Source organism: Telopea speciosissima, chromosome 11 (assembly GCF_018873765.1).
Source record: "Telopea speciosissima isolate NSW1024214 ecotype Mountain lineage chromosome 11, Tspe_v1, whole genome shotgun sequence".
Lineage (NCBI taxonomy): Eukaryota > Viridiplantae > Streptophyta > Magnoliopsida > Proteales > Proteaceae > Telopea > Telopea speciosissima.
The window spans coordinates 25,775,712-25,802,206 of NC_057926.1; the positions used below are offsets into that span (position 1 = coordinate 25,775,712).

General features: G+C 38.1%; 1 pseudogene; it reads right to left on the reverse strand.

Annotated features, from left to right (window-relative positions):
* Nucleotides 1–25,700, reverse strand: LOC122644896 (annotated as a pseudogene).
* Nucleotides 25,701–26,495: the final 795 nt, after the last annotated feature.

Consider the following 26,495-nt stretch of genomic DNA (forward strand, 5'->3'; position numbering starts at 1 on the left):
CACCGTTAGAAAACAGTTTACTTAACCTTCCTACATCACTTGGTGAATGTTACTACAGAAGAATACAATTTTCCCTCAGAATCAACCTCATATTAGGCCCGTTTCTCACCCATCCTACATACTGCATTTCACTTCCCTCTTCCCTCTGTCAATCCATTATGTCCAACCTGCTTCTTGATTAACTGTAATCTGGTTATTCCTGTAAAACTACGAGAGAATTTTTCACACCACACTGAGACCAGCACTACATCCCCTACATGTGTGTCCTATTTAGTGAGATGAGGAACTTCACCGATCAATAGAAGAGGATCAGTTGAAAAAATATAGAGACTTCAAACTTCTCTCAAATCAAAATTGCCTCTCTGGAAGGGGAGGAAATGCCAATGTTGGATATGATGTCTGGAAACTTTCTAGCAACTCTGAACAATTAGAACCAGACATGGGATCAGTATTAAAAAAAATTTATTGGGACACCTGGTGGCAGCAAAACACAAGCATCCTCCAATTCGGAGATGGATCTCATGTTATGGAAAACCTAAGTTTGAATATGCTTACTTTTTCAAGTACAGGCATGCTGTCAAGCTCCACAAATTTTTCCCCGAGGATCTGATTCATTTTGTCCACATCACATGCATGTGTCCAGAAGGAGTCTTGAACCCCTGTAACAAGAATTGTATTCTGTTAAATGTAGTATTGATTCATATTCTTTTTCCAGCAGAAGATTATGAAGCAAGATTAGACATGTGCATATGCAAGCACTTATCATTTCCATCTTCTATGATATGTTGGAATCTATGAACTTCCAAATCTTCTCCACCACTGTTATAAGAGGTATGTTTCAAAGCATTACGAGAGCGAACAAAATGACAAGGATGGAAGGAATTAGAATTGCAAGAAGGGGAACTTTTTAAGAGACATTTGTGTAATTTAAGCAATCCAACTAATGGAAGAGAAAAGAAAGAGTACTCGTAACCAGCTTTTAAAAAAAGTTAATAAAGAAACAGTGTGGATCCTTATTAGGATTATCTAAGGGGAAAAAAAAAAGGAACAAAATTCTAAAATTAATAATACAAATGAAAGACATAAGCAAATAGAAATACCAATGATTGTGGTGCAAAAGAGAAAGTGAAACAAACATATTCTCTACACATCAATTAAAAAAAATAAGATAAAAACTGAGTACCTCTTATGAGACTTATTTCTTTAACTTATATAGACCCATGGCCTATGTTTTTTATCCATTGGGAATTCTCATTATATACGTTTATGTTGCTTGCTGATACAGATGGGGAACAAACCTGCAAAATGTAATCCAGCATCTCTGCAGGCAATAGCTGTCATCATCATGTGTGAACCATCAAGAGAGTGTACAAAATTCAGAGGAAATGCATTCCTCTGTCTTTTTGCATCAATCTAAAGTAGGGGAGATAGTTCCATTAATAGATAATTTCTTTACTCTATTCCTAAGGGAAAAAACAACTAAGTGAAATGAAAATTTTCGAGTAAAATTCCTTATTTTTACCAAGCTTACCTAATAATTTCCTTTTAGGTGAGTTTTACTTGGAAAAGACAGCCGTAAGGAAAGGAGAAAAAAGAAACTACAGAAACAATATCAAGAACCTACCAAATCATCCTCCCGCTGCAAGGCCAAGACCTGAAGGGAAGTTCTTATCTGCAACCACATCACATAATGTTGTATAGTTAGTACATATGAGTAACCACAGAAAAGATTGAACATAGGAGGCAATTCAAAAGAATATTGGAAAATTCAGCAGTAGCAAAATTTAGGGCACTCTGACAGCTGCATCATTATTTAGATTAAGGGATTAATGACGGAATACATAATGCACATTATTACAGAAAACTTTTGCGGAATAAATTCATCCAGCGAAGGTTATCTTCTATTACCATTATTTTGTAGAGAAAAATATCTTTCTTGGATTAGGCAGAGATGCTAAGGTTTGGGCTTTCTTGTTTAAGTCGAGTCTATTGAACATTCATTTGTCATTGCATTTTGTTGGGTGAGTGGGTATGTTCTCACATATTCATGGATTGGGAGTAAGGTTTAGACCCCACTTTGAGTTGCACTCTGTCTGATGTGGTATTCTAATCACCTAAGGGATTAGGGTTAGATAACGTCATGTAAATCCAGGATTCTGGAGATTAGGAACTCAAAATAGAAACCAGAATTTCGAAACTACCAGAAATAGAAACTCCCAAAATAGTAACTGAGATTTAGCAGTTGCTGAAATTAGAAACCAGATTTGGAAAGTTCCAAAAATAGGAGCAGTAGAGTACTGAAAATAGAAACTGAAATCAGAAATTAGAACTTGATGAAAAGGTTCAAAATTAGAAACTGAAATTTAGTAACTAACGATATTTAGTAACTAAATCAAGGAATCAAGTGAGAACCAATTTAGAAACACATACAGATTAGTAACCAAGCAATACTGAAATAGGAAGTGAAACAGAATTAGTTTGTAAAAATAGAAGTAGAGAGTGTTATCAGTGTTGTAACAGCAGTCTCAAAACCAGGCAGTTACCTGCCAACAAAACGTGACATGATGGGCTAATAATAGGCTGTAGAAATCCAGGTCTTAAACTACGAGGAACAATGCTAATAGTTAAGAATCAAAATAGTATTTCAAAGGATAAACAGAAACATAAATAGAGCACAAAAGATGGAGAAATATTCACAAACTGACCTTGAATCGAAAAAGGAAACAAGATAGAAGATATGTTAGGCCTCTCACCTAAACGCGGAGGAGTACCACCAACTCAGTAGAGCAGTTTTGAATCCCACAAAACCATGCTCCGTCTCTTACAGAACTCAAGCTCAGGACCAAATTATTTCTCAAATCAATGCTAGTGGGTATGATCCCCTACTCTTTATTTATAACTTCTTGTAAACAAGAAAAACAGGAAACCCCTATTTATGGTAGGGAGAATCCTTTACAACTTAAGTCGTCTTCAAAATAGAAAACTATTCTTTTTTTTGGGTTAAGATAGGAAACTATTCCAGAGCATTACAAAATAGAAACTAACTACTTAAACTCGTATCAGACATAAATCCCTCATATTTGGACTTGTAGAATTGGCCCATTACAAAAGTAAACCAAAAAATAAAAAGCCCATGGCCCATACAACCCATTGGATACTCAAACTTGCACAGAATAGTCCATTCTTGATCCAGTTTGATGGTCTGTTTTGTTGTTGGCTTTCTTGTTCTTCTGAACTACATCACTTTCCTTCTTCCCTAGAGAGTTTAAGTGCTGGTCGAGGATTCTAGATGATATTCCTGACCCAAAAATATAAAACTTCATCCATGCAAAATGGCCCCCGCTTTAAATTGATTTATACAGCAAACATTCTCATAGATGAAATTTTTTAGGGTAAATATGTGATCTGGGTATACTGGACAGGGAATCAATGCTACAAACAAAAAATCAGGAGACCCAGTAGGCAAGTTAGAATGGAGGGCGCCGAACAGTCCCAGCTAGGAGATAAATAGGGAGAGATTACTCAACTCAACTCAACAACTCAGCGTTATCTGAACTAAATGGGGTTGGCTACATGGATCCTTTTAAAACAAAGTAGGGAAAACTGAGGTCCTCATGAAAGGAATGAAAGTAAGAGAAATGACGGAAAAAAAAAAAGAAATGAGAAATGGAAAATGAAAGAATTACAGAGGGACAAAAAGAAAACAGGATGCCCAAGAAAAACAAGATCAGAAATAAGCAACCCAATATATCCTCTTACATTGTACCTATCCCACTACAGAAGCTCTCCCAATCAAGTACTACGCTTCTACATTCTAACCCCCCCCCCCCCCAAAAGATTGGAGCCAAAGAAGCCCACCTTGCAACTTCCCATCTGACCTTCATGACTGCCGCTACCTCTGAAAATCCTTGAGTTTGCATTTTCCATATACTACAGCCTACAGCAAAGGGGGTGAATCCCAAATTCCCCAAGCCAGACCATCTAGGTGGTAATCGTACCACACATCAAACAAGTCTTCCATCTCAGCTGGCATCACCAAATGGATATGGAAAGCCTGTGGCAATGAATCACAAAAATTGTGTGGGAAAGAGTAATGGGTGATCACAGGGCATGCAGATCCTTCTCTTAACTCACATAAGATATATATTGTAGGTACATTCATTCCTCAACTTGACAGATTTGATTCAGTTTCGAAGCTTCTCCATAAGGAAAAGCCACATCAAGAAAGTCACTTGCCAGTCCTGTTTCTACCTTAAATTCGCCTGTCCTTACTCTTAGTTCCGCAAACTTCTGCAGCTCTGCTACCAGCTGCAAGCCTGCAATGGACTTCTCATATTTTCCAACATCAAACCAATCAGGGGCCACCTTAGTCCTTTTCACAACAGAGACTAGAATAAGTCATTTTGACTTGCTTTTTCTGTCAGTTACCATTCGAATAATCTGGTGACTCTCGCTCCAGGGTCTACTGCCACAAAACATGTCTGACCAGATTGATCTTTTTCATCAGTCCCCAAAACATGTCTAATGTTTCTCTCGACAATTGGAAAGAAATTCCTAATTCCCTTCCAAAGCCCCACCCCTGATTATTTGACACCTCCCATGTTTTCCACCCATTATCAGCAAATCCATATCTCAAAGCCACCACCTCCCTCCACAGAATGCCATGCTCTTCCGTGAACCTCCACAGCTCCTCCTAATAGAGATTTTTTTTTAAGGCTCTCTAACAAGCTTACTAACCAAACCCCTTTTCTCCCTAGTCACTAGGAGTACAAACCTTCTTCCCTTCCACAGAATGCATCCTTTGTAACAATGCAACCAAAAAAAAAATTCTGAAAATTTTCAATTCTCTACATCTTCCTCCAAAGATTCCCATGCTCTTCCGTATACCTCCACAGCCTCCTATCTAATAGGGAACTTATTGACCTCTCTGACAGGCCTACCACCCAAACTCCTTTCCTCAGGAGTTAAAACCTTCTTACATCCAACAGAATGCATCTCCTTTCTCGTTTGCAACAATGCCATAAAAAATGTCCTTGTAACCTCTCAATCCTATCCACTACTGCCAGAAGAATTGCGAAAATAGGGAACTAGAATACTTTCAAGCAAATTCAACTTACCTCCTGGCTCCCATAGAAAGGTAGTTTGCCTTCCAATATGCAAAACCTCTCTGGAAAATTCCCCTTTTCTTTTTACCGCTTAAAAGAACGTGATATATTTAAAATAGGTTTCAATAGGACAATTGCACAGGTATTTATGTCCTAGGCATACATATGATGATGACCTTTGTCCTATTATTTCGTTTGACAGTATCCAACTAAACTTGCAGATTTGACATAGGCATTATGTTGGTGAAATCACAGTACAGTATCAAGCTTGAATACTCACAAGATGCCTTTTTGTTTTATGATAAGGCTGCACAACTGGGAGGCCGAGAGGAGACATCCATCTTACAGCTTAATTTTCTGATGCAATAATCTGTTACAAGTTCGATCATCTCACGATCAAGAAGTGAAAACAAACAATTCCATATTATTATTATTTTGGACATTGGAGTATAAAAACTATGCACCAGACAAAAAATATGCGGCAGAAGCATAACTCTGCAGATTCACCAAGCCATCCCATAATGCCACGTGCTGCTTGGAACATCTCTCCTAGAGCAGTAGAAATATTAAGAAATTTTGGATATATAGCCTTGTGTATATCCTGAGATAGGAGATCAGGAAAGCTTAACAATGGTTGGAACTTATATAATTGAGTAGGAAGTCCCATTGGTTGGTTCACACCTGGGTTGACTATTCACAATGGGTTTTTTTTTTTTCCGTAGAGCTGAACTCATGACCTCTTAATTGTGAGGTGTTGGTCTCGCCAACTGAGCTACCCCTTTGGGGTGACTATTCAGGATGGTTTGGGCTTGGATTGGCCCTCAACTTGACCAACCTGGTCAAGTTTCAAATCCAACTAGACTTGTATCACAGGAAAGAAAACTACAAAACAATTGCATCAAATTAATGTGGATCACTGATTTGGTTGGTCTTCAATAGACTACATGGGAACACTAATAAGTAGACTCAGTAACACGGTACCACCCTACATGCCAGTTGGAAATTGTGATATATTGCTGTATTGCATGTTTATGATTTGTTTCTAGCCCTCAAAACCCTTTTTATTCTATTTTCCCTCATTTTCCATTTCTCGACTTGCCAAAGAATTTCAGATGTGCCTCCCCAAGCAGGATATTATTTTAAATATGTACATTTTTAGAACAGAATCACTACAACAACAACAACAAACTCAACCTTATCCCAACTTAATGGAGTCGGCTACATGGATCCAAGCAAAACAAAGCAGGGAAAACAGAGTTCTAACTATATATATATATGGGGGGAAGTGGTGAGAAAGGAAAAGGACAAAGAACGATGACAGATGAAAGATAGTAAGAGGAAATAGGCATAGCCCAGCCCATCAAGAAAATCTCAGCTAAATGGGGTCTGCAACATGAATCCTTGCCCTCCAATAGGCTCTGTCCAAGGTCATACTTGGAACAAGCCCTAGCCTACGCAAGTCCTTCCTCACCACTTTTCCTATGGTCATTTTAGGTGTGCCCCTAGCTCTTTTAGCTCCTTCAATCGGAATCATATCACTCCTCCTTACTAGGGCATCCCTCGGCCTCCATTGAATATGACCATACCACCTTAAACGATTCTCTCGTACTTTGTTATTGATCAGGGCTACCCCCAAGTCCGATCTAATATGATCATTTCATACTCTTCCTTCCTTGTTTTACCACGCATCCATCTTAACATCCTCATCTCTGCTACACAAAGCTTATCAATACGGCACTCCTTAACAGGCTAACAGCCCAACATTCTACCCCATACATCATGGCCGGTCGAACAATAGTTCTATAGAACTTTCATTTAAGCTTTAAAGGAATATGTTGGTCACATAGCACTCCGGACGCACCTCTCCATTTCATCAAATTAGAAACAATTTTCTTCTCTTGTTTCCCAGATAATGCCAACGAAGACTAAGGCTGTGTTTGGCAGGCATCCTCGGAATAGACCGGGTCTAGAATGGATTCTAAAACACATTCTTCTGTATTTTCTTGCTTCAGAATGCACTCTAGACACAGAATCTATTCCAGGAATGCACACCAAACACAACATAAATGCACCAGTAGGAATCATAAGTACAGGATGTTCCAAAAGGGCAAGAAAAAGACCAAAAATGACCTTGGTTGAAGTGGTGCAATGAATACTTATGAGTTTACAAAGGATATGGTCTTAGATAGAGAGCAGAATAGTGAGCTCATGTGGCCAACCCAAATAATTGGCAATAGGCTTCCTGAGTTGCGCTGAACTGTTGTACATGATACATTAATTCATCAAATAATACATAATACAAGATGCTGATACGTTTCCAATACTGGCCAATAACTTAATCCTTGATTTAGATTGCAGGTTACCTACTTTAGCAGCATAGCAAGATGCACTGAACAGTAATCTATCGTCAGCAATATGACCCTTCTCCTGCAGCCGCCTCTTAATCTGCTCACGTGCCCCAATATAAGTAACACCATATACTGAAGTCATCACCGTTTGTTTCATCAATTTCCTATCCACCTGAAAGCTAACAAACACTGAAAACCATCAGTTGAATTCTGAAAACAGGTATGTCATGCATTTTCCCATTAACTTTCTCATTTCAGAACAAGCAATGAAATTCAACACTTCAGAAGAAAACTGACCTGATCAATTAAGACCTTGGCCAAAAAAGCAGTTCGGTTGTTTGCAGGATCTTTCTCAGAGTCCATTTTCATAATGTTAAAAACCCTTCAGATTGGACAAACAGACTACCTTCAGGGGCTTCTTCATACAATGGGATACATGCGAAGAATAAAATCATTTGATCAAAGAAAATGCAAAATATCAGCAGACTTGTTTTCCTCCTTGGATGAGGGAAGAATCATTGCTTACCAAGGTAGGTGTATAGCAAGAAGTCTTTTATTAATAGAGAGGGACGAATAGCCGCGGGCGAGCACCTTTAACAAGCAAATAGCTAGCTTCCATCTTACTTAACAGCAGGGCGCAAAAGCCTCCGCCTATAAGCACAGGTCTCACTTCAGATTGGATAACTTCATAGTTCAAATTAAATCTGACAAGGAATTGCATCAGGAGTTCTTTCAAGAGGAAACACAAATGGTGGGTCCCTTAGAATTTCAACTTTTTCATGTATGATGGTGCATATCATGAAGGACAAGATATATACTTTCATCACAAAGATTCTAAGAAGTGGAAATCATCTTACCTAGCAGCTATTTCTGATTAAACGTCAGCAGGCTTCTCCCGAGCAACTAAATTTACTGCAGCTGCTTCCAACTGAGATACAAACCCACCATCCACAAGAAAATATTAAAATACTAAAAATAGGAATATACAAATTAATAAGTAACCCAGCAAGAGATCCAATATATATTAAACCACAGTTACCTGGGAAAGATAGTTGGTGAATAAGAATATGCAAATCATAGTTGTCACGTCGTCACGGCGATCCAAGTCGGTGGAGGGGTGTCATGTCGATATATCGACATGTCATCCGCCATGGCGATGCTATGGCGATCATATCGACCATGTTTTATTTTTTATTTTTTCTATTTTTAATGTCATTTAGTATGCTATAATATATACCCTATAACATCAAAAATTAACATGAAAGTGTACTACTAGTCTACTATGGTTTGATTCATGAAAGTGTAATATCCATTAGTGTATATGAAATCATGGATTATCAAATAATTGATAGCAATAGTCTTGTTGATAATAAAGTTGAAAAATCATGAGAGTTGAGATATGATTCATATGAAAGTGACTACACAAGTAACAAAACAAAAAATCAATTACAAGAACATAATTTATATTGAGTGAATAAAGCTAATAAACAACCCATCTAAATTAAAAAAAAATTTGTTGATGTGAATATGTGATTGTGTATTAGTTAGTAGTGTATTAGTGATTTCTGTTTGCTGTTTTTTTAATTTTTTTTATGTTAAGGAAAAAGCATTAAAATAAAAAATGGTTAACAAAATTATTGTTAAAAAATTAAGTTTTATAATTTGAAACAACCATGTCGTCCGATATGGCCTTATGTCGTGGTATGGCGCCGATGGCGGTGCCATGGCAACGACATGGAGGCCATATCGGTCGATATTCTTACATCATCCATATCGATGGTCGATATGCCCACTTCTCCAGCGAAATGACGCCATGGCCTCGATATGGTGACGCCATGACAACTATGATGCAAATAATTCCATTCCTAAATATACCAATTAGAAAATACTAAAAGGCTGCTACTAAATGATAAAGCTACCCACCCTGCTTGGAGGGAGGGGTAATAATACTGATGCAGTTGCTTGGTTCACTAGGGTTAATTAGGGGTAGCTTTTGTAATTTCATTTTATTATTTCATTCATGATAGAGTTGGAGTTTGAATCAAATTTGTTTCCAATCTCAGGATACGATTAGGAGTCCTTTCCTCTTTATATACTTGCATGTAACCAACACCTAAATAGGATGAATATTGAATGAAAATTTGAAGGAGTTTACCTCACGGTTGTGGGTGTGTGTGGTGTTGTTCTTTCTCTTTCCCTGGTTTGACCTAGAGCCCCTCAGGTACAATCTTCTTTCTTGAACCTCTTCCTTTTCTTTTTCTGGTTCTGCTTCTATTCTTCTTTTCATTCTCCTCTGTTTTACTGCTATTCAGTCACCCTACCTAATCTTTGTGTCCTGCACTGATGGTATCTGCAGCCTCTCTATTTTGGCTCAATCTCCTTTCTCCCAAGCCCTTTCTTCCTCAAACTTTAGGGGTTAATATCACCAAGATTCAAAAACTCGGGTCTCGGAGCCATCTCGGCTCAGCAAAAAACCGAGTTGGGCCGAGATCTCGGCAAGTTTGTGCATTTTTTTTTTTCCGACTAAGAAGCCCATCTCAGTGGGTTTTAGACCTCTTTTGGGTCTGAAAATCGGTATACAGCCTATTTTAGGCCATTTAAACACAATGGCAATATTAGATTTTACAAAAACAAAGTCCAAATAAAAGTTTCAATTAGTGAGAAAGCAGGACAGACACAGGACAAACAGTCTTATTTATGCCTAATATTATTTAAGTAAATACTTTGTATTTCATTTACTTAAGATATTATTCATAAATAAGCAAATACCCCCCTATTTGAATCCAATAAAAATAGTTAAAAAATCAAATTCCAAAAGGAAAAAAAGTCAACCCCCCAATTCAAGAACAAAAACTGGATTTTCGGCGGTAGGCGTAATTTTCAACTTTCTAATGCTGGGGTTTTTCTCAAATCTAAAAATTCCATAAATCTTAATATGGTAAAACATTGCTAAAAACCAAAGTGCGGTAAAATATTCATTTGTTTTGATGTCCAAAAATATATTTTCATTCGGAGCGATTTTGTGACATTCGCGCATACCGAATTAAGTTTGACGGTAAATAACTCCTTCAATATAAATCAGATTTAAGCAATCTTGGACTTTTTGGAAAGCTTTCAAAACATAGCTTTCCAACAAGTCCAAGATTGCTAAAATCTGATTTATATTGAAAGAGTTACGATGCGGTCAAACTTAATCGATGTCTTGCGAATCTGTCAAAATCGCTTCGAATGAAAATAATTTTTGGACATCAAAACAAATGAATATTTTACCGCACTTTTGGTTTTTAGCAATGTTTTACCATATTAAGATTTATGGAATTTTTAGATTTGAGAAAAACCCCAGCATTAGAAAGTTGAAAATCACGCCTATCGCCGAAAATCCAGTTTTTGTTCTTTAACTGGGGGGTTGACTTTTTTTCCTTTTGGAATTTGATTTTTTAACTATTTTTATTGGATTCCAATGGGGGGGGTATTTGCTTATTTACGAATAATATCTTAAGTAAATGAAATACAAATTCATTTACTTAAATGATATTAGCCATAAATAAGTGTGTCTTCTCTGTCTTGGTTCCTGGCATAGATAGGTGTCTGTATACCAAGAATTTCCACCAAGATCTCGAGATCTGGCACTCATATAAAGGACCTAGATCGGCATTTTCCTATGTCAAGCCGAGATCTCTCCGAGATATTGACATTTTAAGTTTCGTAGGCCATCTCGACTCGAGAAATTGGAAAACCGAGAATCTCGGCGAGATCTCGCGAGATTTCAGACTATGAATATCACTACCCTAGGGCAATCTAACATCCTGAATCTTAACCTTTCCAATCTGCCCCTATTATGACATTGAAGCCAAGAATTACTGCTGGTTCCAAATCTTCCGCCATGTTTGATTTGGAAGTTAAATATCTTCCTTTTACCTGCTGTTTTAGACGACCATTAGTTGTGCTCGAGAGGGCTTCATGATGCAGATAAGTCACCTAAAGGGCTTATTTTACTGAAAATAAGCTTTGGGTTGGGTTATGTAGGTGTAGGGCTTTTGATCCCATGGTACTATGTAATTGGCCAATTTAATGAGCCTAAAAAATGGGTAGAAAGTAGGAAAACGAGATTTACTTCATTAGTTTGGTTAGAATCCTGACTTGAGTTTATTTCACTTTTCTAGTCATTTTCGGTTACCTTATTAGTTAAGGATAGGGTTAGACCTTTCCTTTTTCTAACCCTATTTTTGAGTCTTCTATATAAGGGAGGCCAGCATTGTACACGAATTTGAATAATAGAAAAGTTTTCTTATGCAATGTTGAAATCCTGAGACAGGACAGGTGAGAGGCCTAGGGTGAGATTCCAATTCCATTCCCCCATCCTCTTCCATCGGTTCTTGATTCCAAACCCTACTTTCAGTCAAATCGAGTTCAAGTGTGCTACAAGCTTCTGGGATTTCTTTCAATTGGTGGTCACATCGATTTCTTGAAGATTACTACATCCAGATCATTGCTGCCAGGGTACATCTCCATCAACCGACTCAACAGGAGCAATCCAAATATCGGCAGCTCGATCTCAGTTTCTCTTGTTCTAATCGGTTTCTTCTATTGGGGAGTTCAACTTAATTCTTCAAGAGATTATTCAACTTCAATTGCAGCTTCAACAGGTCACTGATTTGAAGGATTTTATTATTTACTTCTCTTGTTTACTTGTGGTTACCAATTTGAGATCTCATCATTCTCTTCCAACCAATTTGAGATCCCATTGTTCTGTGTCTAGTTCACTAGAGGTTTTCTATTTGATCCTGCCTGGGATTAGACCTATTTTGGTTCTAGTCCTACATTATTTTGGTATCAGAGCTATGGAGGAAAGTTCCAATCAAGCTCCTAATGCTATTCTACAAGCTGTTCAGCGATTATCTGAGAAGATAATTCCATGGATAGGAGCTCAAATAATTGAGAGAGATATCAACTCGAGGGTAGCAATCCACTATGAATAATGTTCCTCGACCACCTCTATGCCAAGCACAAAGAAATATTCCAATAGCCACTCAGGATGGCTTTGAAGATGATGAAGAATATGATGACTACCAACAACATCGAGATGACAAGCATAAGGTGAATTTAGATCTCAAGGAATATAATGGGAAGCACGATCCCATTGCTTTCCATGGCTGGTTGAATGCTCTCGATGATTATTTCAAATGGTTTCGATTATCTGAGGATCGAAAGATGCAACTAGCCAATACCAAACTCACTGGAAGAGCCTAAGATTGGTGGCAAACATATGAAGGAAGAATGACTCGCCGTCACATGGAACCAACCACACGGAGGCTATGAAAGATATTCATAATGAAAAGTATCTGCCTCCCTCATACCGTAGGTGCCTCCATGATCAACTCAACACTATTCGACAAGGTATGTTGAAAGTTGAAGAATATATAGATAAATTCAATGATTTGCTTTCTCATACTGTTGTTGATGAAGAAGATGAGGAACTCATATCCCATTTCAAATTGGGATTGAGGGTTGATATTAGAGACAAGATGGGTGTGGTCGAGATATACAATTTAAACAACTGTTTTGAGAAGGCTATGGGTGCCGAAGATTTAACTCAAGGCTGCACCACGAAGATTCACTCTACAATCATGTGATGGTCATCGTGCAAAATTCTGCCCGCAAAGAGGAAACTCAGTGATTACAGTCATTGAATCCAATCCGAAGATGCTGGTGTGTGAACCACAAGTAGGTGATGAATGGGCTGTTAATGCTGCCCTTGAAGGAGAAGAGTGTGAAGACACTCTGGATGATAACAATGACATCTATGAGGTTAATGATCCAGCAATTTCTATCGTCAATGAAGAGTCAGTACTTGATGTTTCGAATGTCAAGGCTTAAATTTTGAAGCAAGTAAAGAACTTGACACTACAGTTGGCGTGGTTGAAGAAACAATTGAGGAGACTGTGAGCGACAAAGAAGACCTTAAAGAGTTTAGAGTTTGAAGCAGAGAAGGTTGAAGACACAACTGTAGAAGACCCCATAGACTTGACTATTGATTTCGAAGTTGAGCACATAAAGTTCGTCACGCCAGCAGAGTTCTTTGAAGAAAAAGTTCCATGCCTTAAAGACTACATTCCTAACATCTGTGAGCTGCCTGAGTACTGTTATGGTTTGAAGATAGATGTTCACCATACAAAGTTGATTCCTCCATTTTGCAAAATGCGAGGTCCAATTTTTTTCAATCAAGGGAGAATTAATGCAGATAAGTCACCTAAAGGGCTTATTTATTTGAAAATAAGCTTTGGGTTGGGTTATGTAGTGTTGGGCTTTTGATCCCATGGGTTTACTTTGTAATTGGCCAATTTAATGAGCCCAAAATATGGGTAGAAAGTACGAAAACGGGATTTACTTCATTAGTTTAGTTAGAGTCCTGTTTTGAGTCTATTTCCTTTATTATTTCACTTTCCTAGTCAATTTAGGTTAGCTTATTAGTTAAGGATAGGGTTAGGCCTTTTCTTTTAGTGTCCAAGTCTATTTTTAAGTCTTCTATATATGTTTGTAAAGGAGGCCAATATTGTACACGAATTTGAATAATAGAAAAGTTTGCTCATGCAATGTTGAAATCCTGAGATAGGATAGGTGAGAGGCCTAGGATGAGATGCCAATTCCATTCCCCCATCCCCTTCCATTGGTTCCAACCTAGTTTCAGTCAAATCAAGTTCAAGAGTGCTACAAGCTTCTGGGATTTTTTTCAATTGGTTGTCACATTGATTTCTTGAAGACTTCAACATCAAGATCATTGCTGCCAGATTACATCTCCATCAACTGAATCAGCAGGAGCAATTCAACATCAATCTAGGAGAATCTAGGGTTTTCTCAAAACCCTAATTGCTGCTCGACCTCAGTTTCTCTTGTTCTTATCGGTTTCTTCTATTGGGGAATTGAACTTAATTCTTCAAGAGATTATTCAACTTCAATTGCAACTTCAACAGGTCACTGGTTTGAAGGATTATATTATTTACTTCTGTTGTTTACTTGTGGTTACCAATTGGCGATCTCATCATTCTCTTCCAACCAATTTGAGATCCCATTGTTCTCAAACTTGTTCACTGGAGGTTTTCTATTTGATCCTGCCTGGGATTAGACCTATTCTGGTTCTAGTCCTACATTACTCAGGTTGGGAACTATGTCCCAGAATTTCAGGTCAATTGCGGCCCAGTCAAAGGAGCTTTTTCAATCCAAACAGCTACTGATTTATCGCAAAACCAGTGTCTGTATTGCAAGGTTGAAGAAGAGGGTCTCCTTCAAATTAATATTCTAACCCTATTTCTGTAATTATGCTAAAGCCCCACATTTTCAAAATATCATTTTAAGTTATATCTACTCTTGTTTGAATTCAGAAAAGGCCTCGTCCCTTTGATTTAATTATCTTTGAGTCCTTTATTCCGTTACTGTTACTTACCAAAAGGAGATACTGAACTTCCATTTACTTATGGTATTTCCACTCCCACCATTACTTGAGGTATTTATCGTTTTTGTGGGCCCATAGAGATCCCAAAGCAGAGTTTTGTGACCCAGGACTGCATTAATTAGTATCAGAACCAAAATTCTTGTAGTCTTCTAACCATGACAGGACCCTCTCACATCACAAACCCTGAGCTCTACAAGCTGTACAAGGAATTACAGGAAAACCAGCAGGGTATTGAAACAGAACTTTTACTCATCTAATATATTGGCCTATATTGATAAATGACGAAATTTTTAAAAAGCATTTTTGCAGAAAACAATAGAAAATCTTAGGCCAATAAAAAGAAAAAACCTATTTACATTCCCAAGCTACTTTACTTCTACATTATTATTTTTCCTACATCATCGGTACTCTCTCTACAACATGGCAAGACAAGCAAATACATGCAAAAAGGCAATAGTCTCCCAAAGAAGTCAGAATTCACTAATGGTACTCAGGTCTTGAGCTCGAAGCCTCTTCCGAAGAAGCTTATTGTCTGCCGACAATCATGCAACTTCACTCTCCCGAAAACCTGCTCGGGCACAGACATACTGGGATGAGGTTCTCCCCCTCTCCAACTCTTCCACCTGCCTCTTCAACTCCTCATTCTCAATCCTTAACAGGGGCATCTCCTCACTTATCTCCTGTACCCAAGTTCATTATAGAGACCTCGGCTAAGCAGGAACAATCTCACAAGAACTTCGCTTTTCTTGCCTTCCTGAGGAGATTTGACAGGCGAGATGATGCAGGGCAGTCTTCACCAGTTCCATAGTTTCAAACTCTATGGATTATGGATAATTGGATATGCCTCCAAGACAGCAATCCGAGCCAGTTATTTCCCAGGATGTCACATGACGGTTTTCAGATACGGTTCATCAAGGTTGAGGTTCCACAGCTCGACAGCAAGAAGGGACCCAAGGATTTTCTTGATTACTTAACTAAAATCGAGAGGATTTTCGCCTACAAGTCCTTTCCAAATAACAAGAAATGCAAGCTTATCCTCGCTAAATTCACTGGGTACGCATGTTCGTATTGGGATGATGTGTTATGGTCAAGACTTATTAGGCGACTTGGACCAGTCACAATTTGGATGGCTATGACGCAAATATTGAACGAGAAATTTGTTCCTCCTAAGTCCTAACTATGAATAGGTGCCCTTCTACAAAATGGTCAACTTTCATCAAGGCAGTAAAGATCTACCCACCTACAATATGGAGTTTCACAAGTTGCCTTCTAGATGGAGGTTTCAGAAAATGGATCAGCAATGGGTATTGAGGTATATTAGTGGGCTGAATACAAAGATCCGGTTAGAGATTCTTAACAGGAATTTCAGGTTAATCGGGGTTCAGACAAAGGATTTTTTAATATCGTTATGACTACTGGTTTATCGCAAAAATTCACTTATTTATCGCAAGGTTGAAGAAGAGCGTATCCTTCAAGTTAATATCCTAACCCTATTTGTTAATTACACTAAAGCCACTCATTTTCAAACAACTCTTTCAAGTTTTCCCTAGTCATATTTGAATTCCTAAAAAAGCCTCTTCCTTTGATTCAATAATCTTTGAGTTTTTTATTCTGTTACTTACCAAAAGGAAATTCTGAACTTCCATTTATTTACGGTATTGCCACTCAACCACTACTTAAGATATTAATTGTTTTTATGAGCCGATAGCAATCCCAAAGCAGGGTTTTGTGACCCGAGATTGCATCAGATACAGTTCAAATGCTGAAAATGTCAATGAGCTCAACATTGTACTTTCTATCCATATTATGCATAACAATAGATGAACACTAAAATGGCATCACTGCCTCCAATGGTAATAATAATAATAAATGATTTAAGAACCAGTTCCCCACCCCCACCCTTCCCCCCCCCCCCAAAAAAAAAAAAAAAACACTTACAAAAAAAAACGATAAGAAAACAAAAGAGGAGTAACCATTAAACTTACACCATCTCTTCCAAGAGCTGCATAGTGCTTCAAACCGTTACATGAACCATCCTATGACAGAACAAGCCAGTCAATATAATCCAGCAATCCGCTCCAGCAAAGATCACATATAAGATGAAAAGTAGAAATCTCAAATTCTAAAACGACAAGAGCATGCTAGCATAAAGCAGTAGATACGTGTGCATGAAGCATAACCTATTAAAAAAATAATATCCAGATGGGTCATTGGGAAAAATTCTATGAAATGATACCTAATTAATGACAAAATGAAACACAAAGAAAAGTTTCAGTATATAGCATCAAATGTCAAGAGACCCACAACCACAGTTTAGCAACTGTTTAGTGGCATACATGATGAACATGAAGGGGATTCGAGAAGTCATTCCCCAGTAGGTCGGATTACTGTTAGTAACACTTAATGAGGCAAAATATAAGTATGCAAAATTTTGTTTTTGATACAGTTTGTAGAGACAATTGTAATCCACCATATATAAGCTAAAATAATTTTCCTTTTGTGAATATATTTTTTCCATAAATAAAGCAAAAAAATTATTTGGTTGAGAGAAACAGAGAAAGCATACATAGTCAGTAGTCTGTACAACAAGAGATAAAAATGCAAATGATTACACAATTTCAGCTCAAACCATGAGTGAAGAAAACATGAACGGCACACCAATGTAGTAAAATCTCAATTAGCCATTAGTAGTTGATTGACAAATCATTTCCTATACATACCTACTCAAACTGTCAATGGTTGAACTGAGCTTCTCACCATCATGTCAACAGGTACCAAATCATGGACCAACTACGTAATATTTTCAGAAAATTTCTTAGTGATAGGGATAGCATTGTGACGATAGATCATCGATCTCAAGATTGTCAAATGTTTGCACATTTTTTTCTTACAAGAAGCTGAGCCAGTCCATTGCATTGGAAACTACTTGATGACCTGAACCTGCGCTGGAAACAATCACATGATATCCAAGGAATCCTTCTACTTGGATTGGTGTAACTTTTAGTAGTTATATGTCATTATAATTTCTGACTTGCCCAAAATCAAAGTTATCTCTGTTTTATTATTTATGGCAAATTGCAAATTCCTTCACTCATGCTTTCTTTAACATCACCAAACAAATATTTACTATTTGTTCAGTCAATTAAGGTTTGACTTCTCATCGAAAAATAAATATTAGCATTATGATAAGTAGGTTAGTTTGGATTTAGGTTCAAAATGGCTTTAGAAAGTTCCAATAGAAGTTTATTTACATTGGAAGATTAAAGGGAGGTCGGATTTTGAAGTTCTGACTGTTTTAACTGGAGTTTTGAGTACGAACCTCATTTACTCAAAGGTTGAGCTAGTGATCTACTAAAAGAACCAAAGGTACAGTGAAATGGATGGTTTTTCTTGACTTCAAAGAGACAGAATGGGAACGTTTGAATCTTCTATATGTCTATCACAGTGAGGATAAGGGACAAAAAAAAGTTATGATAAGTACCAAAACTAGTTAACAAGGGAATAATGAAACTCGACCCCCAAACCCCCCCCCCCTCCCCCTACCACACACACAAAAGGAAGAATGAAAGCCTCCTCTGGTGACTTTCCCTATAATAGGCCTTTTCTGGGAGATTCTACAACCTCTGATGAATCACTCAGTTGATGAATAGGCAGGTGGGAGATGACAGTATGTGGTGACCAGCTTTTCAAGGCCTCTGTTAGATTAATACAGGCAGCTAAGCACTGGAAAGGGTCTTCAGCATTTAGCCACCAGCGATTTCCATCAACAGGTTTCTCTGCCGAATCAAAGATATCATCCAAATGATTCTCCACAAAAGCTACACGTCCATCATAAGAAAGCTTTTCAATGCCGCCACCATATAGATTTCCCAAATGTATCTTCAGCCAGTGCAACCCAGATTTCCCCAGTGGCCGTCCTTCTGCAAACTCAAGAACTCCACGACAAAGATCAGAATTTAGATGATTCAAATGTGAATGCATGGGATACGCATGACCTCGGAAGTCTAGATTATGAGGATAATAAAATCCATCTTCGTCTTTCATTTTCCTAGCCACCTGTTTCAATATGAACCTTTTCAGAAAAATTGCTGGTAGAAAAGAAAAACCAAAACGAATATGGTAAATCACATCACTTTAAAATTTTAATGATGAGCTTTTAGTTGATGCTCAATGAAGACTGAGATACCGTTGTTTTTCATAAAAAAAAAATATTCTGTATTAGCAGTCTTTTCCTCCTGCTGATGGCTTTGCCGAAGGTGGGAGGGAAATTCTTGGCTAGTCTGTAGTTGTGTCTGGATCTGTCCAGTTTAATCGTTATACTCTATCTTTTATCTCTTTTTTAATACAAATGATCCTTTTAGCGAAAAACATCACTTCTAAACATTGTCGTTCTTCTGATCCCTATCATGGTAATAGATCCATTGTTCCTTTCAATATTGTGCATTCTGATGTTTAGGGATCTGCCCTCACTACTTCCTTATTTGGTTATCTTCATTTTGTTTCCTTTGTTGATGACTATTCCCGGTCCACTTGAACTTTTTTGATGAAAAAAAAAAGAGTGATGTCTATAATGCCTTTAAAATTTTCTATCAGCTAATTTGTACTCAATTTGGTACCTGCATTCAACTTGTTCGTTTTAATAAAGGGGGCGAGTATATGTATGGGGGTCTCCAGCAATTTTTTACTAATAATGGAATTATCCATCAGGTGCTTGTGTTGACACCCCCCAACAAAAGGGGGTGGCTGAGAGGAAAAATTGTCATTTTTTGGAAGTCGCTAGAAGTCTCCTATTTGGCATGCATGTCGGATGCAGAGCTGAAGCACTACATCCGCAAGAAGAAGAGGAACAAGCAACTGCTCCCCAAGTAGTAGTAGAAGTAGTAGTTCCATAGTTTTTTTTTAAGAGTTTTATGTTCTAAATTGAATTGAACCGACCCAACCTGGTTGAACCAGTGGTTCAATTTAAGTGACTTAAGTCACCACTTTTATTTTATGTAATTTTCTTTTTTTTTGGGGGTCCACACCACACTCCCACGAATTTAGAAAGGGAGGTGAATAGTGTAGCCGGCTAGGAGTATCCAAACTCCTAAGCTGAATAGAAGTAAGGCCTTTGGGCCATTATTTAAGCAATAGAATTCGTGGAGCACCTCACTATCCACTTTTGAAAATTAAAAATTGCTTGCTAGCTGCTGCAACTTCTCTTCCACTGTGACAGTTTGCTTTATGTGTGATCAAAGTTGGTGGCATTGGTGTCTGATCCAATCGAAACCTTGCAGTGTGAAGCCCAGGTGGTTCTTCTACAAGTTTTCTTTCAAGTATCAGTCCAAGATCTGATTTTTATTCAAGCTACTGCCTCTTACTTACAGCACTTACAAGTAAGTTTGGAAGCATCCCCATCCCCCACTTCTTCTCCTAACCTTCTTCAACCCCAACCCTAACATTTTTCATTTTTCATCACTCTCAATTCAGTCCAGAAACACTCAACCATCAGAAACCCGCCAGACTGCAGGCATAACATCCACTGCCTATCCCCTACACTCAATCCATACTTCTGCCCCTTTCCATCCATCCAAACCCTAGATCATCCATCTCCAAATTAAAACCCTAAACCCTAAATTACGCACAGACTAAACTAGCCATCAGTTCTGCCCCAAAATTGGATCGAACATCCCTCTTCTCTAAAGGAAAACCCAATCCAAAGGATACCCCTATACCTCCTCTCTAAACCCTAAATCCCCTCAATTTACACTTTCCAAAACCCCAAACCCTAAACCTAACTTGCTGCCTATTCCATCTAACCTACTTCCAACCACTAAAACAACTCGAGACCTTCACTGATAGACTCCTCTACACCTTCCTAGCATAACCAACACATCAAAACATAACCCTAATTTTGATCTAAAACCCTATTTTGACCTATTCGAGCTACCTATTCATAACAGATCCTGGTTTACTGGCTCCTAGTTGGTCTCCTACCAATTTAGGACTACATTAACGTCCCCAAGACTTTTTGGTCTGATGCCCTTCTTGCTGCCGCCTTCTTAATCAAACACATGTCCACTCAACTTCTTGGCTCCAAATCCCCTTTGGAAATCTTATCTCCTCAAGCTCTTGCTTTCTCTCTTCCTCCTAAGGTGTTTGGGTATGTCTGTTACGTCCATGTTAATAAATCAGCCTGGACTAAGCTTGACCCCAAGGCACTCAAATGCCTTTTCCTTAGATATTCCTCTTCTACCAAGGGGTATAAGTGCTACCATCCTTCCTCCCGAAGACGACTTCTCTCCAAAGATGTCACCTTCTTTGAATCTATACCCTTAGTTACTCCTAATCAGCATCCTGAAGAAGAAGAAAGAAGAAAACAGAAAATGGGAGAGAGAAGAGAAGAAAGCGGAGGGGAGAACTCACAGCCACTGGTTGTCAAGCCACACAGGCACACTAGAGCAAAACTCAAATTTCATATGTAATCTCTCCATCAACAGTACATGTACATATAAAATAAGAAAAAACTTATAAAGAAACCTAGTCTATTTTGGAAAGTCAAAACAATTAGGGAACTAAATCTTTCATTGCTATCTACCCAAAAAATAAAAGATTAGATGTTATCTAATCCAATACAACAACTCAGCCTTATCCCAACTAAATGGGGTCAGCCACATGTTATCCATTCCAAAAAATAAATAAATATCTACCAAGCCCCTTTGAACCAAAAAGTTGGGTTGGGCCAGTTCTGTCTCGGCTTGGTATTCCACAGCGGATCGTGCCGGTCCAACCTGTCAACGCCACTACATCAGTAGTTCCACAGTTTTTACATATAATGGGAATCTTTAACGCTTAGTTTCTCAACATCAACCAAAAAAATGCAAGTTCACCTTAATCCCCTTCTTCTAATAATCACATCAAATGCCTTGGTTTTCTATACATTAAAATCTTTAAACTAATGGCCACTAAAGTGATGCAGCAGCAAACTAGTTAGGTCAGACTGAAACAAAGATGGACATATAGGATTAATTTTGAGTGCCCAATGGGTTATATGGGCCATGGGCTTAGTATTTTTGGGTTTTCCATTGTAATGGACCAATTCTATAAGCTCAAATATGAGGGATTTCAGGCCTACACGAAATTAGGTTTTATTTCTTTACAGTTTCTAGAGACTTTCTTCTTCTAAGAGTTATAGTTGTAATGGAACTTCCCCTTAAGCCTCACATGGGAGAGTTTCCTTTTTCTGTTTTTCCTTAGTTCTATAAAAAAAGAGAAGGGGCTACAAAACTCCCCATAATGTTGAGATTCAAACATAGCTTTTGCTTGTTAGTTCTTTGAGATTCAGAGCTCTTTTGCTGTGAGATAAAGTGAAGGCCTTGGTGGGATGCCAAACTGGACTGGTGAGATGTTAGTCAAGCTCTAGATGAGAGGCCTATTCCATAACCTTCTCCTCTATCTTTCTTCTTCTCTTTCACAAGGTCAGTTTTCTGTTGTTTATCCTTTCTACGCATACAAGTTCAGATTCTGTTTTATACTTCTATTTTCTAATCTATAAAATAACCATTGTTAGCTCTGTTTCAGCTTTCAGATCACTTTCTAGTGTTGATAAATCAGTCATGAGTCAACTCCATCCACAGCAGTACTTCTAGCTTAGTTTCTATTTTCTACATTTTCTAATTGCTGAAGTTACTTGTTATTTTCTATCCACCTTAGTTTCTAAATCTGAACCTTGTTTATATTTGAGTTTAACTTGCTATTTATTGACTCCTACTTGCTGTTTTCTATTGGTTTCTGAATCTGAGTTTCTATTTTTGTTACCTGCTATTTTGGAGACTACCGCATGTCTCCAAATCTGACCATTAGATCAACATAAGACGTAACAGACTTGTTCTCCGTGACAAATAGACCATTTGACCAGAATTTCATGCATAACTGAGTTGTTTAAATAGAGTTATCTCAATTTTTCTCAATTCAGGTTCTGTCCCTATACCTGCGATCCTGTCGCAAGTTGATCTCCAACTAGATTTCAGTAATTCGAGATTAAGCACTGCATTAATTTGTATTAAAGCTATGGGGGGCAGCACAACCACTATGTTGACGGGATAATATCAAGGGTTGTTGAATTCTACCTCAAGATTAGAGGATGATCACACAGGTCTGATTCAGCATAACTACAAACTCGTTGATGAATTTTTTCAAGCCGGGGAGAAATGATGTAGCAGCAAACCACAGGAAAACCAGGGCCATCGTTGGGTCAGACTAGATCATGAATGGACCAAAAGGCTTAATTTTGAATGCCCAATGGGTTATATGGGCCATAGGTTTAGTATTTTGGGGTTTTCTGTAATAAGTCAATTTTATAAGCCCAAATATGAGGGACTTAAAGCCCATGTGAAAATAGGTGTTTATTTTCTTAGATTTTCTAAGAGTTTTAGTTGTAGTGGAACTTCTTCTTAGCCCACACATGGGAAAGCTTCTTTTTTCTGTTTTTCCTTGGTCCTATAAATAAAGAGAAGGGGCTACACAAGTCCCCCAAGATTTTGGGATTCAAACATAGCTTTCTTAGTTCTGTGAGGTTCAGAGCTCCTTTGCTGTGAGATACAGTGAAGCCCTTTGTGTGACACCAAGGTAGCTTGGTGGGATGCCAAGTTGGACCCCTGAGATGCTAGTCAAGTTTTTGGTGAAAGGCCTAGTCCATATCCTTCTTCTATCTTTCTCTTCTCTTTTACAAGGTCAGTTTTATGTTGTTTACCCTTTCTGCGCATACGAGTTCAGATCATTGACCTAAATTCTTATTGTATAAGGGTTTTATCTAGCCTTTATGATAATATCAATGAACAAGATCCCATTCTGGCTCTCTTGGCTACCCTTACTACTATTAAGAACCAAGAAAACCTCAGAAATTAGTTCGATGATCAATACCCAAATAGTTAACATACAACAATCCTTACCATAAACCTTATCTGAACAACACGAAAATTGAAGAGTTTGAGAGTCCAGCCAATGATTAGTAAAAATTTAATTCAGAAACATTATTATTAGATTGAGGTTCCAATACATATTCCAAGAAACACTATTGAATAAATAGATAAGGTCAGTCATAGTAACACATACCAAGGTCCAATACTGATGCTGAATACTCTAAAAACACTAAAAATCCAGATAGATTAAGTACCAATTGCAATTAGTTGTGAAAGAGAAAAAAAGGTTCAACAAATATCAATCATAAGATAGCTAAATAAATATAAAAGGTGGGACAACATCTGACATCTCATATTCACTTATAAGTTATGTCAAAAATATGCTTGGAGCCAATGGGATGGAGTATCTTCTGTATACCTGATTGATATTGCCCAGTCACATATCTTTGATCCCCAACCAGACGATGATCTGTGAATTCACTTGAGCAGCCCTCAACAGAATTCCCATAACTTTGATGTGGTTGCATTGAACCTAACCCATTGGTCCTCACTGAAGTACCAGAATCGGTGCTACCCTAGACAGCAGAAGCGCGTCCATATTAGGCAACCCAGCTTGGGTGCTGCTAGCGGGTCTAGATCTGATGGCAGAATAACCATGAAATCCTCCATAAGGATCTGTATTTGCACATCTTGCATCTGCGCTTCCTCCAAGTTTTAAGCTCTTGCCATATTGCAAGGGAAAATTATGTTGCATTATACTTGATGGTGTTTGGAAGATATTGAATGGGCTTGAATTGATGTCAGCATTGAAAACACTGCCGTCATTGGTGGACCATGTATCATTACCCCCATTGTGGCCAATACTCAAAAGTTTATCATCAGCCTGTGCCCTGTGAAAGATATCTGACTGGGTGGCAACATCCCTTGCAATATTGAAAGAAATACCTCCAGCTTGGTCACTGGGTTGAAACCCAGTGCTACCTCCAGGTTTAATACTTAAGAAAGTGCCATCAATCTGCTCTGAAGAAACGTTACCAGATTGAACTGCCCTAATCATGAAATTGTTACCAGTCACAGAGTCGCTATGATTGTGCCCTTTATCTAAAACTGGTCTGTTACCTCCAATGCTTAAGAAATTCTTATGGATCTGTGGGCCATGATTTGCATTGAAAGTGAGTCCATTGGAGTTGAGGTTCGTACAAGTTGCCATTGCAATCTGACTATTTGTCAGAAACTCTGGGGCTATGCCATCATCAGTATAAAGGTTATCAGGTTGAACAGTATTGTCATGACATTGTCACAAATAAATGACTCCCCATGATCATCTGATTGATATACAACTGGTGCTTTATCAGATCGAACTGCACTCGTCATGCCATTACCACCAACCACTGAGTATCCACAATCAGGTGACTTGTATAAAAAAGGTGGGTTACCTTCAAAACTAACATTTCTAGGGAACTGTGGCCTATGAACATGACTGAAGTGGTGAGCATTGGGCACAACTCCAGTAGCAAATGCTGTCCCAACTTGACTATTTGTTCGAAATTCTGCTGCCAACACCTATGGAACTTCTGTCAAACTGTGGACTCTGTAAGCTATTGAGTAGGGCAGCCTCACTCATGACATTATCATCGTTGACACCGAGACCATAAGGTTGAAATGTATTGGCCATGCTGAGAGAAAGTGGATAAATTGGTTGAGGCCTGTACAAGAAGGGCCTCTGATCAAATCTCACATTTGGATTGCCATGTGTGGTCCCAATATGATGGAAAGAATCTTGTAAAGTCACTGGCAATTCATTCTCTATAATAAACGTTCTGTTTGCTGCATCGTAGCCCATGGAAGCAGGAGTTTTAGGTGGGCTATCCACACGATTAAGATCAATTTGCTCCATTGAATAACGAAATCCAAGAAAACAGAAGTCTCTTAGTCAGTCTACTTCTCTACCACCAAAATTCTGAAATTGCTGGAAACATGTGGAGGGAGAAAGCAATAGCACAATATGCATTTGTTGATTTCAAGTCGTTTCCACATCAATCTTACCAGCAGCAAGTTCCCTGCACAGAGGTCCAACATTTCAGCAACTCTCAGTCCTCTTATTGAATTTTCAATGTCAACTTGATAGCAAAATAAACATGAAATGTCCAGAAAAGGAACACTGGGAAATGAAAAATAGATTGCACTAAAAGTCAAAAAGAACTTCAGATTTTCAGGTTTGCACCAAATTCAGTCACAAAACTGTCTAAGTTGTTAATCTAGTCAGCTAGATCGTAATAATCAGATTTAATCACATTAAAAAATTTTTAAAAAAAAAGTTCAGTACAAAATACAAGGTGAACGTATAGGCAACTTTTCCCCCAAGAAAGTTATCTTGAAGGGCTGTTTGAAGGGTTTAGGGCCTAACTAAGGACACAGACTGGAAATCATTCCAATAAACTCATTTTCGCTACAATAACATCTAATGGGGCTAAAAAGACTGAAAAGACCACACAAAAAACCACTATCCAATCAAATAAAACGAAGAGAAAACCAGAAAATTAAAAGAATTCGTATCAGAAATCAATTACATCTATGAAACATCAACACATGACGATATCAAGGCAAGATTCTTACCAAAAATCTTTTGTTAGCTTAGTTTTCTAGTTCGAGTTAAAAAGACTTGCAGGTTGGGAATTGGGAAAGGGCCACA